Source organism: Phyllostomus hastatus, unplaced genomic scaffold (genome assembly GCF_019186645.2).
Source record: "Phyllostomus hastatus isolate PE091 unplaced genomic scaffold, TTU_PhHast_1.1 phas_scaffold_78, whole genome shotgun sequence".
In the NCBI taxonomy this organism is placed as follows: Eukaryota; Metazoa; Chordata; class Mammalia; order Chiroptera; family Phyllostomidae; genus Phyllostomus; species Phyllostomus hastatus.
In genome coordinates, this window is record NW_025334041.1 from 112,770,085 (window position 1) to 112,776,914 (window position 6,830).

Genomic DNA, 6,830 nt, shown 5'->3' on the forward strand with positions numbered 1-6,830 from the left:
AAAAGCCAGGCATAAAAGAATGCTGTATGCTTTTCTTTAAATAAAGGACAAAACAGGCAAAATTAATCTCCACTAACTATGCTCTATGATCATAAATGGTGAACAGTTCAAACAAAAAAAATACTCATTTTTCACACTCAATTCCCTATGGCATGCTGAGAAACTCAAGGTGGATCAAGAATTTGCTCAGAATCCCCCCTGAGGATTCCTGGATCAGTGGCTGAGGAGGTAGGTACATTACTCAGCTTCTCCACTTCCCTTACCTTTGGAAAGGAAGGACGTCAATTCTTTTCTCCTCTTTCCTCAAATCTCATTGTCTTACCAAAACTTTTCTCTTTTTCATGTCATTTGGGAAGTTTGCAAAGTATTTGGCTCATGATGTAGTCAGTAGACAGTTTCTCACTAATTTAAAAACTCTTCCAATTTAAAAAAGCAAGAAAACAACCCAAAGCAAGAAACATTAATAAATTTAAGATGACCCCCAAAAACACATATGATGGAACTAGTAAACGATGACATTTAAGTGTTGTTATAACTACAATGATATCCCAGAAAACAATGAAATGACATCTTTAAATACTGAAAAGAAAGAAAAATATTTTGTCAACTTGTAATTCTTTTTATTAAATATATATATATTTTTAGATTTTATTTATTTTTAGAGAGAGGGGAAGGAAGGAAGAAGGAGGGGGAAACATTGATGTTCAAGAAAAACATTGATCTTTAAGCAGACTCATCAAGAAAAAAAGAGAGAAGACCCAAATAAACACAATCAGAAATGAAAGAGGAGAGATTACAACAGATACCACAGAAATACAAGGGATTGTAAGAAATTACTACAAAGAGCTGTATGCCAAGAAATTTGAAAACCTAGGTGAAATGGACAACTTTCTAGAAAAATATAATCTTCCAAAAATCAATGAAAAAGCAGAAAGCCTGAACAGACCAATAACAACAAAAGAAATTGAAGCAGTAATCAAAAAACTCCCAACACACAAAAGCCTGGGACCAGATGGTTTCACCAGTGAATTCTACAAAGCATTTAAGGAAGAGCTAACCCCTATCCTTCACAAACTATTCCAAAAAATCCAAAAAGATGGGAGTCTCCCAAACTCTTTTTATGAGGCCAACATCATCCTAATTCCAAAACCAAATAAAGACACAACAAAGAAAAGAAAACTTCAGGCCAATATCACTGATGAACATTGACGCTAAAATCTTCAACAAAATACTGGCAAACCGCATCCAACAATACATTAAAAAGATCATACACCATGACCAAGTGGGATTCATTCCAGGGATGCAAGGATGGTTCAATATTCACAAGTCAGTAAATGTAATACATCACATAAACAAAATGAAAGACAAAAACCACATGATCATATCAATTGATGCAGAAAAAGCATTTGATAAGGTACAGCACCCAATTCATGATAAAAACACTCGACAAAGTGGGAATAGAGGGAGCATTCCTCAACATAATAAAGGCCATATATGAGAGACCTTCAGCCAACATCATACTCAACGGCCAAAAATTAAAATCTTTTCCACTAAGATCAGGAACAAGACAAGGCTGTCCACTTTCACCACTTCTATTCAATATAGTACTGGAAGTTTTAGCCACAGCAATCAGACAAGAAAAAGAAATAAAAGGCATTCAAACCGGAAAGGAGGAAACAAAACTGTCACTGTTTGCAGATGACATGATAGTATACATAGAAAACCCTATAGACTCCACAAAAAAACTGCTTGACCTAATAAATGAATTTGGCAAAACAGCGGGATACAAAGTCAATATCCAGAAATAAAAGGCATTTCTGTACACCAACAATGAAACAGCAGAAACAGAGATCAAGGAAAAAATCCCATTTGAAATAGCAAAAAGAAAAAATAAAATATCTAGGAATAAACCTAACCAAAGAGGTAAAAGACCTGTATTCAGAAAACTACACAACACTGAAGAAAGAAATCAAGGAAGACACAAACAAATGGAAACATATACCGTGTTCATGGATTGGAAGAATTAATATCATCAAAATGTCCATACTACCCAAAGCAATCTACACATTCAATGCAATTCCTGTTAAAGTACCAATGGCATATTTCACAGACATAGAACAAACACTTCAAAAATTTATATGGAATTATAAACGACCCTGAATAGCTGCTGCAATTTTGAGAAAGAAGAGTAAAGTAGGAGGAATCACAATACCCAACACTAAACTATACTACAAGGCCACTGTAATCAAAACAGCCTGTTACTGGCATAAAAACAGGCACATAGACCAATGGAACAGAACAGAGAGCCTAGAAATAAGCCCAAGTCTCTATGGCCAATTAATATTTGACAAAGGAGGTAGCAACATAAAATGGAGTAAAAATAGCCTCTTCAACAAAGGGTGTTGGGAGAACTGGACAGCCACGTGCAAAAAAAATGAAACTTGGGCACCAACTTACACCGTATACAAAAATAAATTCAAGGTGGATAAAAGACTTAAATATGAAACGTGACACCATTAAAGTCCTAGAGGAGAACGTAGGTAGAAAAATCTCAGATATTTCACGAAGAAACTTTTTTACTGACGTGTCCCCTAGAGCAAGGGACATAAAGGAAAGAATAAACAAATGGGACCTCATCAAAATTAAAAGCTTCTGCACAGCTAAAGAAAACAGTATCAAAATTAAAAGAGAACCAACTGTATGGGAAAACATATTTGCCAATGATACCTCAGACAAGGGTTTAATCTCCAAAATATATAAAGAACTTACAAGACTGCACTCTAAGAAGACAAGGAATCCAATTAAAAAAGTGGGCAAAGGACTTGAACAGACACTTCTCCAAGGAGGACATACAGAAAATCCAAAGACACATGAAACGATGTTCAATATCGCTAGCTATCAGAGAGATGCAAATTAAAACCACAATGAGATACCACTTCACACCAGACAGAATGGCCATCATAAACAAAGCAACAAACAACAAGTGTTGGAGAGGTTGTGGAGAAAAGGGGACCCTAGTGCACTGCTGGTGGGACTGCAGACTGGTACAACCACTATGGAAAGCAGTATGGAACTTCCTCAGAAAACTAAAAATGGATCTGCCTTTTGACCCTGCAATTCCACTGCTGGGACTCTATCCTAAGAATACTAAAACACCAATTCAAAAGAACCTATGCATCCCAATGTTCATAGCAGAACAATTTACAATAGCTAGATGCTGGAAGTAACCAAGAAGCCCATCAGTAAATGAATGGATCAAAAAACTATGGTACATTTACACAATGGAATTCTATGCAGCAGAAAGAAAGAAGGAGCTCCTACCCTTTGCAACAGCGTGGATGGAGCTGGAAGACATTATGCTTAGCGAAACAAGCCAGCCAGTGAAAGACAAATACCATATGATCTCACCTTTAACAGGAACCTAAGTAACAAAACAAACAAGCAAAATACAACCAAAGACACTGAAATAGAGGACAGGCTGACGGTGACCGGATGGGAGAGAAGAGGGAATTTAAGGGGACAGTGGGAAGGGTTCACAGGAACAAACTTAAAGGACACATGGTCATAAACTAAGGGGAGGGTGGTAATGAGAGGGAAGTGGGGAGGGTGGGAGGAGGGACTGAATTGGGAGTAAAAAGGAGAAAACTGTATTTGAACAATGATTAAAATAAAAAAAAAAGAAAAACATTCATCTGTTGCCTCGTGCATACCCCCAACTGGAGACGCAGCCTGCAACCCAGGCATGTTCCCTGACTGGGAATTGAACTGGTGACTTTTTGGTTCACAGGCTGGCACTCAATCCAGTGAGCCACACCAGCCAGGGCATCAACTTGTAATTCTACACCCAGTAGAAATACTTTTCAAAAATAAAGGTAAAGACATGCAAGATACCTGATATATTACAGAAAGTTCTCCAGGCATCAGGAATTGATACAAGATGGAATTGATATCAGCTAGTAATAGAAAAAGATTATTTTAAAATCACCTTAAATGAAAATGAATAGTTTAAAGCAAAAAACATATGCAGAATTTTGTAAAACAAATGTATAAGCAAAACATGACAAAATTACAAAGACAAAGAGTAAATAGAATTATACTGTTCTTGTATTATATGTGAAGTAGTATAGTATTCAATATAGATTGATAAGTTACAGATGTATACTATTGAACCTAGAGCAGCCATTTAAAAAAGATCTAATAGCTAATAAGCCAACAAAGAATGCAAAATAGAACAGCAATGAAATATCCAATTCAAAAGAAGACAAAAAGGGAAAGAGGACAAATAACAGATATGGCAAACAGAAAACAAATAACAAGATGACATATTTAAACCCAACCACATAAGAAATCACATGAAACGTAAATGTCTAAATACCAAAGATGAGATTGAAAGATTAGGCACAAACAGCTAAGGAGAACTTACCTACATGAAATGCTGTACACAAGAAACTCACTTTAAATATAAAGACTCAAATACATTAAAAGTTGGCACCCTGCAACTTCTGCTTTTTCCCAAAACTAAAATCACCTTGGAAAGGGAAGAGATTTCAGAACTTCGATGGATTCAGGAAAATAAGACGGGGCAGCTGATGGAGACTGGAACTGTGTGAGGTCCCAAGGTCCTGCCTTGAAGGGGACTGAGGCGTCATTGTCCTATGTACAGTGTTTCTTGTATCTTCAACAAATGTCTCTATTTTTTTTAAAGTAAAAGTATAGAAAAAGACGTCATCCAAAAGTAAGCTTCAAGTGACTATGTTAATATTGGACAACATAGATCTCAGAGAAAAGATTACCACTAGGAATGAAGAGGTTCATTTAATAATGGGGGTCAATTTATCAAGAGGACACAACAGCCCTAAAAATTTAAGCATCTAATAACAGAGCTTCAAGTAAATGGAACAAAAACTGATAGAATGAAGGGGGAAATAGGCAAAATTACAATGGTAGGTAGGAATTTCAACAGTCCTCTCTCAATAATTGGTAGGAGAAGCAAACAAAGTCAGGGTGTAGAAGACTTAGGTAACGCTATCAGCCAACTTGACCTAATTCACATTTATAGAACATTGCACCCAATGACAGCAGAATATACTTTTTTTTCGTGTGCCAAGAACATTTATGAAGATAGACCATATCCTAGGCCATAAAACAAGTCTCAATAATTTAAAAGGATTCAAATGATAGAAAATATCTTCACTGACTAGTGAAATTAAATTAGAAGCCAATAAGAGAAAGATGTCTGGAAAATTCCCAAGTATTTGGAAACTAAATAACACTTCTAAATAATCAATGAGTCAAATGAAAACTAAAAAGTATTTTGATTGGTGAGGATGTAGAGCAACAGTAACGTTCATTCATTGCTGGTGGGAATGCAAGTGCTACAGCCACTCTGGAAGACAGTTCGGCAGTTTCTTAGAAAACTAAACCTACCCTTAGCATGCAATCCAGCAATCATGCTCCTTGGTATTTATACAACTGAGTTGAAAGCTTATAACCACACAAAAACCTGCACAAGGGTGTTTATAGAAGCTTTATTCATAACTTCCAACACTTGGAAGCAACCAAGATGTTCTTCTGTAAGCAAACAGATAAATAAACTGGGGCACATCCAGTCAATGTAACATTACTCAGCACTGAAAAGAAATGTGTCATGAAGAGGCATGGCGGAAACTCAAATGCAGTTTGAAAAGGCTACGTATTGTGTGATTCTAACTAGATTCCATTCCGGAAACTATGGAGCCGGTAAAAAGATCAGTGGTTTCCAGGGACTGGCAGGGAGGGAGGGATGAATAGGCAGAGTAAAGAGGAATTTGAGAGCAGTGAAACTATTTGTGTGATACTATAATGGTGTATACACGTCATTATACATTTGTCCAAACCTGCAGAATGTATGGGTGAACACAAGGGTAAACCCTAATGAAAACAATGGGCTTTGGGTAATAATGATGTGTCAATGTATGTTTATCAATTGTAATAAATGGACCACCCTGGTGTGGAATGTTGATCATGGGGGATGCTGGGAGAGGACAGGAGATATATGGGAAATCACTTATTCCTTCTGCTCAGTTTTGCTGTGAATGCAAAACCTCTCTAAAAATAAGGTCTGTTGAAAAATACTAGTGGGAAATTATTTTGAACTGAAGCAAGTGAAAACACAACATACTAAAATTTGTGGGGTGCAACTAAAGAATGCTTAGAGAGAAATTTATAGCAGCAAACTCCTGTAGGAGAAAAGAAGGAAGCACTCAATTCAGTGACCTCAGCTTTCACATTAAGAAACTAGACCAAGAAGAATAAAGGAAACCCCAAGGAAGCAAACAGAAGAGAATGAAAAAGTAAGAGCAGAAATCAAAATGTAAAACAAACAAAAAAAAAACAGTGAAAATATAAGCTGTTTTTTCTTGTTTGGTTTTTGTTTGTTTTGTTTTGAGAAGATGAGTAACATGAGGCTATTCTGGCAGGTTCTCCAGACAAGCTCCTGCCTGAACAGGTCTAGGAGGGGTCTTGCCACACCCCCTCACACCCAGGGAGAATAACAGTATAGGTCTCTGGGTAATGAGAAATACTACTTTTCTGCATATGGTAGTTGATCTAATTCCAAAATTAAATGAGGCCTGCTGTATTCTGTGAGGAAAAGCACAGGATTTCTTTGTTCTTTCTAGGAAACTTGTTCTTCCCTAGTCATTTGAGAAGTTTTTATATATACCTGAGAGTTCTAAAACAGTATTTCTTGAAGTAATTCTATATCTCTGACTTCACTTTTTAGACAGCCTTCTTTTGTGTTTACTGCATGTGATTCAGAATTTATAAAGTCGAACCTTCTTTATAGCTTC